Source organism: Canis lupus, chromosome 20, assembly GCF_048164855.1.
Source record: "Canis lupus baileyi chromosome 20, mCanLup2.hap1, whole genome shotgun sequence".
NCBI classification, from domain to species: domain Eukaryota; kingdom Metazoa; phylum Chordata; class Mammalia; order Carnivora; family Canidae; genus Canis; species Canis lupus.
In genome coordinates, this window is record NC_132857.1 from 27,647,040 (window position 1) to 27,660,209 (window position 13,170).

Consider the following 13,170-nt stretch of genomic DNA (forward strand, 5'->3'; position numbering starts at 1 on the left):
TTCTTTTTTTAATTTGTTCAAGTTAACTGTCTCTAATGGTTAGAAACCGTTAGGGCTCCCCCTGTTCCCCCGTGCTTCCCCTCCTCTGTGGGTGACATCGGGGCGCAGGGGCACCCCCACCCCCCAGTGGTGGGTGGCAGGGTGCTTGCACATGCTCCCCCTGCACTGTCCGCCTGCCAGCAGGCCCTGGCTGCTTGGACAGCCGTGTCCGCCCTCCCCAGCCCCACTGCTCGGTGCCCAGGACCTGGGGCCTCCGTCTAACCTCGGGCCAGGTGAGGCGCAGAGATCTCTCCCGGGGCCGGGCCGACGCCGCCTCCCGCCGTGGGCCGCTGAGCCCCTCCAGCCCCTCCCGGGCTGCGGGCACCCCCACCCCGGCGGCCGAGCCCCCCGCTGAGCCCACCAGCCGCAGGGGCCCGCTCCCCGCCCGGCTCTGCCCCCCGCCCCGCCCTCCCTCGGGGCTCGGCCCAGACAGGCTGGGCATGTCCCCTCCCGGGCCCTCAGCCCCACGCGCTCCCACCTGACACCCGGTGCCCCCCGCTCGCCATCCGCCCCGGCCGCCCCCGGCCCCCCCCCCCCCCGCCCCTGGCTCGGCAGGACCCTAGAGGCCCCGATCGAAGCCGAGGGAGCCGGCCTGAGCCCCGCAGGGAGGGATCTGTCCACCTCAAAGGATCTTAAACTCCGGGTCGCAGGACGGCCCAGCTGCCCCTCGGCGCCCCGCCCCCTCCCTCCCAGCAGGGGCCGCTGCCAGCCGGGCTCGGCCACGCCCCCAGCCGCTACCCTGGCCAACAGTGCAAGAGGTGGCGACTGCAGCGTCAGGACACAATCTGAAAGAGAGGCAGGGATCTTTCCCCTCCCTGACTCTGACCTAACGGCTGAATGAAGACGTGATGGCTGGAGGTCAAGCAGCCACTTTGGACCACGAAGTAGAAGCCTCATGTTGAGGATGGTCAAGCACTAGGATAGGTCCCTGATGATTGTGAGACCCCCCAGCCAGCTTTGGGCTGCCTACCTCAAGACGTAAGGGAGAAATAAACGTGTACCTTGCTCAAGCTGCTGTTTGGAGCTTCTGTCACTCTTAAGAAACCTAATGCTAACCACAGTGGACTTCATGGCACGGCCACTACAGATGGTATTTCTGCAAAGGCAACACAGCTGAAGGCTGCAGCCCAAGTGACAACACCTCCAATCCAGTACTGCTTCAAGACTGCCCACCTGCTGCTCTTGGCTCCTACACATGCGGGGAGGGGGGAAGGGGAAATTTTCCTGTGCACCTTTTGTACTTTCTGAATTTTGAAAACATGAATAAAGTACCTGATCAAAACAGAGATGGTCGAAAGTAAAACCTAATGCAAAATGGAAGATAAGAGGTAAATTCATGACAGTGATTTTCTCAGCATTCACAGAACACAGAGAGAGGGTGGGACCCATCTTGGAGGAATATGGGAACTTCACTTTATCTACAACATTTTACATATCATAGGGTGAAAATAAGGCAGATAAAGGAAGAGCAACTGTCCTTTCTGAGTACATGGAGGCTTGTCATGTTATTCTTTGTACTTTTCTATATGGTTTTGTTTCTCAAAATGAAACCATCATGGTTAAAAGTCTGCATGTGAGGCAAGTGCAGACACTCAGGCAGCCGACTCAGGCCCCTGAAACAGGAGGGGACACCTGTTGACAGCCTGGGCCAGGTTCTCCTAGGCTGAGACATGGGGCTCAGGGATGTGAAACTTTGCAAACTCCGGTTTCACATCATTTTGGTGGATCAATCAGAGAATAATCCTAACCAAGTCTTTTCTGCCTCTTTTTTTTAAAAGAGTTTTTATTTTATTTATTCATGAGAGACACACAGAGAGAGAGGCAGAGGGAGAAGCAGGCTCCCCACAGGAACCCCGATGTGGGACTCTGGGATTAAGACCTGAGCCGAAGGCAGATGCTCAATCACTGAGCCACGCAGGCATCCCTAAAAAACAAAGTCTTGACAAAGAACAGAAGATATGAAGAAGAATCAAGTGGAAGTTTCAGAATTGAAGATACAATAATGGAAATAAATAGCTCAGTGGATGGGCTCAGTAGTAGAATGGAACGGAGGAAAGAATCAGTGAATGGGAAGACAGAGGGTAGAAATGACCCAGTCTGAACAATGGTGGTGAAGGGGGCGGGGAGCGGTGGGAAGAACAGAACCTCAGGACCTAAGGGACTGTAAGAAAAGATCTTGCATTAATGTCATCTGAGTCCTGGAAGGAGAGAAGAAAGAAGATGGAGCTCACTAAATACTTGAGGAAATAATGGCTGTAAAATCTTGCAAATTTGTCAAGAGACTAACATTGGCAGATTCCAGAAGCTGAGTGACTGCCCAAGATGATAAGCACAAGGAAATTCACTTCAAGAGACATCATCATGACATTTTTTAAAACTAAAGACAAAGAAAAAAAATCTTAAAGCAACCAGAGGAAACCAACATATTCCTATAGGGAAAAAACTCATTCAAATGACAGTGGTTTCTCATCAGGAGTCACAGGGGTTGGTCAGAAAAAGAGCTATCAGCTCAGAATCCTATACCCAGTGAAAATATCTCTCAAGAATGAAGGGAAAATCAAGACATTGTTTTTTAATATCTTTCAAGAGTGTTCATAACTGTTCACCACAGCATTTTCATCATAGTGGCTTAAAAAATCTTGTCAAGTGGGACACCTGGGTGGCTCAGTGGTTAAGCACCTGCCTTCATCTCAAGGCGTGATCTCAGAGTTCCGGGATCAAGTCCCACATCAGGCTCCCTGCATGGAGCCTGCTTCTCCCTCTGCCTATGTCTCTGCCTCTCTCTATGTGTCTTTCATGAATAAATAAATAAAATCTTTTTTTAAAAAAATCTTGTTAGGTAATTCTAATAAGTTGCCATCTTGATGTTGCCGTCGACTAATCATCTTTTTCACTCAGCTTAAGGTTTTCCTGGTTCTTGGTATGATGAGAGATTTCCTCTTGAAACCTGGCATTTTTATATTATAAAACTCTGGACCTTATTTAAAATTTTTCTTTTAGCTGGCTTTCACAAACCCAGTGCTGGCAGGAAAATAAGGGGTGTAGGTAGAAATTCAGCTTCCCCATTTGGCCTCTCTTAACACCTGAAGTGGGGGGGCTCCTCATTATTGACACTCACAGGGGGCTTATGGTGATAAGAGTCCTAGCTCCCTACTTGGCCTTCTCTGTCCCCATCTGGAAGGGATGTTGGGGCCTGGTGATAGTCTAGGATTCTCACCTGGCCTTGCCCATTGGAGGTGGGTGTGGGGCCACAGACTTTCCTGCAGTGTTTGGCTGGAGTAGAGTGGATAATGGTGGAATTTTCTGTTCTTCTTGGCTGATCCTTTACTGGTCTTTGGGCTAAGAAAGCAGGCTTTCTTGAGACTTTCTGTCCGTACCCATTGGTATTTCTGGGTTGTTTGTGATCCAATTCTGGGACACATGAGACAAAAAGACAATGTGGGGACTCACTACCATGTCATTTCTCAGGTCTCAAGGTTCCTACATGGTTCATCTTCTTTTCTCTGCTTTCAGAGTCTAGGTATGACAGATAGATGATAGGTAGATAGATAATAGGGGTACCTGGATCAAGCCCTGAGTCAAGCTCCCAGGTCAGCAGGGAGCCTGCCTGTGATTCTCTTTGCCCCTCTTCCTCTGCCCCTCCCCCTGCTCAAGCATGCTTGCTCTCTCTCTCTCAAATAAATAAATAGATCTTTAAAAAAAAAAGATAGATGATACAGATAGGTGATCTAAATCATAGATAGATATTCTATATAAATATCTCTATCTTTATAAAAAATCTAGGGTTTTTAGTTTTACTTGGCAGGAGGAATGGGGAGAAGTATGTCTGCTCCATGTTCCCAGAAACAGAAGTTCCCTATCTAGAAGCATTTTATTTTAGCTAAGCTGTCTTTGGACATGGTTGTTCTAACCCAGGACTAGCATCAACACTGCCTTCAATCAGCTTACAGGAGGCTCCATGCAGACAGACCTCAGGCACAGTCATTGAGAAAGTTGGGGTGAGGATGAAACAATGACCACAACAAGCCTTCACTGCTCCCCCTGTCAAAGAATGCCCACTCAGCAGGACTCCGCAGCAAGCATGGGCTGGAGCAGCCTGGCCTCTGGCCCCAGCCCTCTCCTGGCACACTATTTTTGATTCTTCCACCGGAGGGAGGACTGACGCCCCTCTCTAAGCCAGCACCATCTGTCTGAGGGCCCGGCAAGAAGCCAGACCGCAGTCCTTCCCCCTGCTTCTTGGTGTAGCACATTTAAGGGACCTATTCCTTGGAAGGCCACACTCTGAGCTATATGCAGCCAGCTTCTCGGGTGGGGGTTTGGTCTCCCTTCAAGGCAGGACCGCCGTGGAGTCGTAGGGCATCATCAGACAGGGTCCAGTGAGGGGAAGGCACTGAGTCAGGTTGTAGGGTGCTGGGGGCTCATGCTGCAGCCCCACCTCTGCTCTCACCCTGGCAGATCATGAAGGAAGGGGCTTCAGGGTGCACCCACTGCCCTCAGGCAGTTCTACACACCCTCTTCATGCTCACCCGTGGCATCACTGGGGCCCTAAACTTCCCAGCCTAGTAACCAGAGTAGAGATTTGACCTCCTGCTCCTCCACTTGGCAGCTTTGGGGCAAACTCTTATTTCACTGAGTATGTATTTCTGCTATAAAAGGAGGTCAGATTTGATTTCAGAAGCAAGCAGCCAGCAGTTGATACTTGCCTGTGACACAACGTCTATAGCTGGAGAAGGAAGAGATAGATGTCTTGGGCTCCCAGGGGCAGTGACCTCTCGGTGCCAGAAGTTTGTTGCTGCCAACAGTGAGCACATTAGACGGCTCCAGGTACTAGTACAGAAATAGCTCTGGGGCCATTCTGCCTACAGCCACATTCCAAAAGGTCCCTCTCTATCCCAGCATATTCAGGCCACATCTCAGGAAGGAGAGAAAGGGTAGAGGGTAAGGGGTGGGGCAAAACAAGGCTGGTTATGCCCACCAGGCAAAGCTAGTCCCACTTTAGGCCAGCCCGTCCAGGGCAGACGTCCCTCACGGAAGGGCAAACTACAGCCATGGAGTTTGTGCTATGCACGTTACATGCTATATGTGTGCACACGCTCTGTTACATGTTATAGGCATGATATGCTCTGCGTTTTGTGCTTTGTATGTTACATGCTGTGCATATCACGTGCCAGGCGTGTTACATGCTATACGTGTTAGATGCAATTTACATTGTGTGCTATAAATGCATGCATAGTGTGTCACATGCTATCTGTGGCATGTATCATGTGTGTTGTATGCTATGTGTATTACGCTATGCATGTTATATACTGTGTGTACCATATAGCATGTACCCTGTGATGTATCACGTTATTCATACCATATATGCTATGTATGTTACGTGTTATAATATTATTTACTGTTACATGCCATCACTACAAGTTTATACATGTACACATGCTATATGTTACGTGCTATTTGTATTTCACACTGTATGTGTTACATGTTATACGTGTTGCATGGTATATATTATATGTGTTACGTGCAACTCTTTGCAGACAGTGGCCAGTTGAGTCCAGTCCCAGGAGGAGATGGCGCTGGCTGTGGCAGGCCGAGCCCTCTCCAGTTTTGAGCAACCTCTACTCCCAACTATATCCACCAAGATGCTGCTACAAGATCTCAGGCAGGGGCCAGAGCCTTTTAGCTGTGAGACCCACACTCTCATCAGGCCCACAGCAAAGGTCCTTTGTTCTTTTTTATATCTGTGATATAAAAAAGTTCCATAATCTGTTTATCCAATTCCTGTTGTTGGACACTGGGTTCTTTCAAATTTTTAGCTATTTATAGATAGTTGTTATTAAATTGTCCATGTTTTCTTTTCTCTTGGGTAAATACCGAAGAGTGGAACTTCTGGGCCATATGAAAGTACATTTTAGGGACGCCTGGGTGGCTCAGTGGTTGAGTGTCTGCCTTCAGTTGAGGGTGTGATCCCGGGATCCGGGATCGAGTCCCACGTCAGGCTCCCTGCAAGGAGCCTGCTTCTCCCTCTGCCCATGTCTCTGCCTGTCTCACTCTGTGTCTGTCATGAATAAATAAATCTTTTTTAAAAAAAAGTACACTTTAACTTTATAACAAATTTGCACTTTTTCAAAGTGTTTGAACTAATTTACTACCATCATAGGCAGCAGGTGTCTGCCTCCATCATTCCTCACTCCTGCCAACCTTTGTTCCACAATTTGTTCAATTTTAGTCATTCTAGTAGTTAAATAAAGGCATCTCAGGTGGTTTTGAATTTTTATTACCCAGATAACTGATGATGTTAAGTATCTTTTCAAATGCTTATGGGCCATCTGGATATTTTCTTTTGTGAAATGTGTCTTTTGTTCATTTTTTTAAATTGAGTTGTATTTTCCTTATTAATTTGCAGGAACTCTTTATATATTCTTGGTAGAAATCCTTTGTCAGATGTATGTATTCTGAATGTCTCAGTCTTTGGCTTAGCTGTTTATTCCCTTGATGAACTCTTTTGATGAACAGAAGTTCATCAAACTTAATAAACTTAATAAAACCTAAGTTATTAATTTTTTGTTTCTTTTTGGTTAGTATTTTTGAGTCTTTTTGTCCAAATAAATGTAACCATGAATGCTACTTCTAGGAAACCTCTTTAAATGGGATAGGGTGGGATGCCTGGGTGGCTCTGCAGTTGAGCGTCTGCCTTTGGCTCAGGGTGTGATCTCATGATCTGGGATTGAGTCCCACATCGGGCTCCCTGCAAGGAGCCTACTTCTCCCTCTGCCCATGTCTCTGCCTCTCTCTCTGTGCCTCTCATAAATAAATAAATCTTTAAAAAATAAAAGTAACAAATAAAATAAAAGGGCATGCTCATCACCTTTCTTTCTCTTATCCTGCTGCCTGAAGCATATATGTGATAGTTGGTGTACTAGCACCCATCTTAGGCAATGAGGTGATCTTGGGAATGGAAGCCACATGATAAAAGGAGCCTGAGACATCATGAGGATAACATACTAGCCCTAAAACTGCCGATATCCAGACTTCCTTCATATGAGACAAAAATGTACTTCTATCTTGTAAAAGTTTCTATTGCTCAGGATTTTGTGCCTCATAGCTGAATCTAATCATAACTGATATATAAAGAAAAATTAATTAGCAAACTCACTAATCATCTATTTTCACTTTAGTTTCAAAATTTCTCTAAATCCGCAAGTCTTAATTCTCATCATCCTTCCATATTACATAGCAAGTTTATAAAAGTGGGAATGCCCATGATTCAGTTTGGGCCTGAGTGGGAGGCCCAGGCACCCTGTTTTTTCAAATAGGATGTAGTCTCCCCAGGGGGTGTCTCCAAGGGCTATCAAGGCTGAGAATTGGTGCTTGAAATCCATGCTTCATTCTTGGCTTGAAAGCGTGAGCATTATGATCTAGACAGCTCCAGTGAGAAATGGACCAATACTTAATAAGTTATATGAGATAGAGTTGAGCAAGCAAAACCTGCCAGCCAGCCAATCAAAGTAGCTTATTTAAAGAGTATCTGCAGTGGGGAACAGTGGAGCACCTGCTTCAGGAGCCAAAAGGTCTTGGCTCCCTGAGGAATGACTTTGTGCCAATTATGTGAGCCTCGGTTTCCTTCTCTGAAATATGAGTCTATTAGAAATAATACCTGCCTGGTGCTCAGATTGTTGGGAGGACAAAATAAGATGGATGATGGACTTCAAAGGGTCTTGCATGTTACATGCAGGAATGTTCCTGACATCTCTGTAGGCAAGGAGAGAGATTCTGTTCAGCCACGAAGCATGCTGATGGATCCCATGCATGGCCGTGCTCTCTTCAGAGCTTTGCAAGGCGCCACCAGATCTAGGCTTAGTCCCCCAGCACCTAGAGTGATGGTCTCTATCATCTTTTGGACTCAGAGAATCAAGTGAAAGCTGTTCATCTCTCTGGAAAATGCAAAAGGCACAGACGTACATCCCCACAAAATATGCACACAACCTCAAGGCTCATGGTCACCAGGAAGCCCCCTACAAACTTAAAGTGAGAACACATGTTCTATAGTGTCACCTCCACTCAGGACCAGAAGTAGAGAGTGGCCATTCCAGGTAGTAGGACAACCTGTTAACAAGGGTATAAGTAGAGAACAAACCAATGAGTGGTAAGTCCTCAGAATGGGCTTGCTTACGGATACCTTGAAGCAAGTATCCTGCACTCTCAACTCTAACAGGAGGCAGCTCTCCATCTTTGGTGCCTGTTATAGACTGAATTCTGTGCCCCCCAAATTCATATGTTGAAATCCTAACCCCCATGTGACTGTATTCAGAAATAGGGCCTTTATAGAGGTAATTAAGGTTAAATGAAGTCATCAGGGTGGGACCCTAAACCAGAAGGACTGGTGTCCTTCTAAGAAGAGGAGGTGACATGCGGCACCTCGGGGCCCAGTTGGCTAAGCATCTGACTCGATTTTGGCTCAGGTCATGATCTCAGGGTCATGCGATTGAGTCCCACATTGGGCTCTGTGCTGGGCATGAAGTCTGCTTAAGATTCTCTTTCTCCCCTCTCTCTGCTCCTCCTCACTTCTCCTCCTCTCTAAAAACAAAAGAAGGAGGAGAAGGAGGAGGAGGAGGAGGAGACACCAGGGATGCATGTCCACAGAGAAAAGACCAAATGAGAATACAGTCAGAAAGTGTCCATCTACAAGCCAAGGAGAGAAGCCTCAGAAGAAACAACCCTGCCAACACTTGATCTTGGATTTCTAGCCTCCAGAACTGTGAGAAATAAATTTTCGTTTTTAAGCTGTCCAGGCTATGATATTTGTTCTGGCAACCCAAGCAGACTGAGACCGTGCCTACGCAGCGTGGGGTTTGATCTGGACAATTGGGATGGGGCTGGAGCACAAACAAGTGAAGTGTCCCCAGTGCACAGCTTCACTGGCACAGCTCCACATCCTTGCAGCCGGGCCTGGCAGAGTGAGGTCCCTCCAGCACTGCCAGTCTCAAAACATGTCCCCCGCCCCAGCTACTCCACTCACAATATCTGCTCATCTTCCAAGCCTCTGGGTTCAGTTTGGGGACCATCATTTCTTCTCTGGTTTTAGAAGGTAGATTTACTTAATAGCTTCCACCCAGAAGGAAATTATAATCACATTGTAGAAATAAAAAAAGACCATTCAAATGAAAACAGGCAAAGGTGATTTACTGGGAGTTTGCTATGCAAGGGAGTCAGCCACCATCACATGCATTTTGACAGAGACTCAAAGGCAGACAGAGAAGGAAGTGAGAAGGATCTATAGCAGAGCAAACAACAGGCTTCAGGTGCACCCTGGTTGTCGCAAAAGCTAAGTGTTGAATCTAGGTAGTGGGTGTATGGGTGTTAAAATAACTCTTTCTTCAACTTTTCTAACTTTCTACAGAAGTTGGGGGGAAATGCTGGCTCTCTAGTTTTACTTGCAGAACGTGAGTCACCAGCTTGAATCAAAAAACCCACATTTTTATTTACATGTTTACATATTTGTTTTTACAGGGAAGTGCCCAAGTGTCAGGAGCTCCATTTGTGGCCTGTCCAAGCTGGAGAGCCCTGTCACTGCACCACCCTGCTTCTTGGAACCTACAAATTTCCATACACTCTCCTGAAAGCCACAAGCAGCTTCCTGGGAGGCCAATCCTCAGTGCTCAGGCTTCCTGGCCCCAGGCCCCCTCCCAACACACATACTTGGCCTCCCTTTTGGGTAGACCTGGCCTCCACTCCTATGAAAGGCACTTACTCCATCTCCAGCCATGAAAGTGACCAACTCAATCAACCCTTGTGCTCCCCACCACAGAGCTCCTTGGCCTCAGGCTCAGGATGGCCACACAGGGCCAAGTGCTAATAAAGTGTCTCTCTCTAAGTGAATTGATCCAATCAAACAATCTGTGTCTAGCTTCAAAACACATGTAATCCCTATCACCCCCAACACCAGCACCCCAGTCCCGAGGTCATGTCACAGGCCTCGCCCTGGGCTCTGGCTATCCTCTTGGGCCCTCCATCTGGCCTCTACACAACAGCCAGAGCAGCCCTGTCAAAACTGAGCCAAGCCAGGTGATTTCTCTGTTCGAGACAGTCCAGTGGCCCTCAGAGGAAAAGCCAAAGTATTAAGCATGGATCTCAAGGCTATATGTCAGCAAACTCTAGCCCATAGACCAAATCTGGCCCTCAGCCTGTTTGCATCAATGTGCCTTACTGGAAAACAGCCACATACTTTCGTTTATGATTTTCTATTGCTGCTTTCCTGCTACAACAGTTCACCTGGGGCTGTCCTAAATGTCGCCATGAAGACACTCAACTAGTCCCATGGATAGGCCCACTTAGAAAGCAGCCAAAGCCCAGGGCCAACAGCCAGCACCACACTCCAGCCCTGTGTGTGCACCGTGCGTGCTCCACCTGCGAGCCATCGGATGACTGTGGCCCCAGCTGACGTCAGACACCAAGCAGAAACGCCCCGCTGAGCCCTTCGCAGTGCCTGACCCCACAGACTCGAGGCGCATGACACATAGTTGTTTTATGCCACTACATTTGCAACAGAACTGCTTGTAATCCCATTCTGCCTTCTTCATATGGTAAACGCACCTTTAATTACATAAAAATATCTGCTTTTCCTTAATTATAAGCATATATATGCATATTCATACATATGTACATCCAAATGTATGTAGAGGGTGTTGGTTACTTGGCTTCACAAAGTGGGATCTTGATCCACACACGTGGAACACATGCTCAATTTTTACTCAATATCTTCTACAAATTCCACTGAAATCTGGCCCCGGCATTCCCTCAGTCTCTTTCATGGCTGCCTAATGTTCCAGGTGTGGATGCCTGTAATTTGCTTGGCCATCCCTGGCAGATGCGCAGTTACTTTACTCTGCTTTGAGGCAGTGGTGCCTTCCCTGGGCACCCAGGTGCAACCACAGCACTTTATTCTGTTGCCAGGGCTAGGCAGGAAGATAGAAACACATGCTACCTCATTGCTTTCCAGCTTTCCAGGTAGACTAATGTCCCACCTCTGGAAGACAGCTTTTTATCACTGTGGATGCAGTGCGACCAAGTGTAGAGGGCTGTCAACAGCTGCACAGGGCAAGCATGCTCTAGATCCCCACGTTTTCAGCACAGCTCTGAACCCCCAGACAAATCTGGGTCTCATGGTTTCTCAGACCCAGCTAAACTTCATCAGTGGATGGACACTGCTAGGTGTAGATAAAAATCATATCTCAATTCCTCTGTGTAGAGGAAATGCTGTCCATCAGTGACCTCAGGGACAAGTAGCCTCCACCCCCACTCCCTGCTGCCCATCCCCATCCCCAGGTCCCTCTGGGGTCCTCCTGTGCAGAGGGAGCTGCCAAGCCCCATGCACCTGAGGCCACTCATCCTGAGGGTGGAGGTTAATTTTCAGAGGCAGAACTATAAATCAGCGGTTCCCAGCTCTCCCATATCACAGACCCCTTGGGGTCTCCAAAACACTTTACAAGTATGTATATGCTAATAATTTAGTAGCCGTTTGAAAGCCATAGACATAAATTAAGACAGAACTATTTTTATTTCACTCTGAAAAAACTACCATTTAGTTACTAGCAGGATATGTGTGTCCATTGGGCGCCGCACAGCTTCTCAAGCCTCACAGTTGGATGCGACATCCCTTGCCCCACAGTGATCTCCATGTGGTACTAAAACCCATCTTTGCCAGGGTAGGATCACCAAAAGGGCTGGAGTGTCATGTAGGGCCTAGGGCCCGCAGCCCCACCATGTTTAGCAGAGGGATCTGCATCCCCTGGAACTGAGCCCCCATGTACCCAGCAGCTCCCACCTCCCAGCAGGCTAAGGAACTCCCCACCCCTGACCCCTCCACCTGGCCCCAGCCTCAGAACGCAGAGCCTGCAGAAATCAGGACAGGTCTGCCAACAGTGGTGGGCTCTGAGCCAGGGTGTCAGATACCCAGGCAGGAGCCTGGCTCTGAGTGGTCACTAGCATAGAACATGAGTGCCAGGGTTCATGCTCCCGGGACCCCAGGCGCTCATGGGAATGTCCCCGGGTGCTTGCATGACTATAACCTCACAGGAGAGTGTGGGTAACAGCACCCGGAGGGCACCATACTGAGGCAGGAAAGGGGCCTCAGTGGTGGAACGCAAGTCTGTCCTGCACCACTTGACACAGAAACCAAGACCAAGAGTCTGTCCAGCAATGAGCTAAAGGCAGTCCATCATGTGGTCCCCACACAGCAGGGCTAGACCAGGGTCTGTCTGTGGTCTCTGCAGTCCCAGGGAACCCTACAGGGATCAGCCACATTCCTGAACACAACTGAGGGCACAGTGATGCTCTATGTAAAGACATTTTTTTCTTATTGAGATTTTATTTATTTATTCATGAGAGACAGAGGAGAGACAGAGACAGAGACACAAGCAGGCTCCATGCAGGGAGCCCAACGTGGGACTCGATCCCAGGACTCCAGGATCACACCCTGGGCCAAAGGCAGCGCTAAACCACTGAGCCACCCGGGCTGCCCTGTGTAAAGACATTTAAAAGAACAGATTGCACAGAAAGAAGACGGAAAAAAATACACAAACAATATTTGATATTCAGAGTATTTGTTTTTGAAGTGAAAATACAGGCTATTTATCTTATTTTCTTGCACTTTTCAAATTTTCTAAACTATATAGGTATCACAATAAACTTTTTAAAGCAACGTCTGACTCACAAACCCTGAATTCCTCTCCATCTAAAAGGGCCAAAGTCTGAAAAGGGGGATCTCAAACTCAAATGGCTCGAGGTGTCTGGCAAGTTGAGTAAATGAGAGCAAAGGTGGACCCGAGGCAAAGGGGAGTTGGTGGGGACTGCGGAGAACTGGCTGCTCTGAGAGAAGCAGGCGACTCCCAGCTCCAGCTGTGGCCTCGGTAATCTTAAAGCATCATAAAAGCTCTGCTGGAAGCCTATTTTGAAGACAGAAACAAGGGAAGCAGAGCCCCAGGTGACACAGCAAGGAGCAGCTGCCAGGTGCGCACAGGACTCGGAACGTGCGGGAGTGCGGAGCGTGAGCGCCACCTGCCGGCCGCGGAAAGCCCTCCCGGCAGCGGCTGCCGAGCGCCACCCCCTGGAAGCCCCCCAGAGGGATGCCCGCGG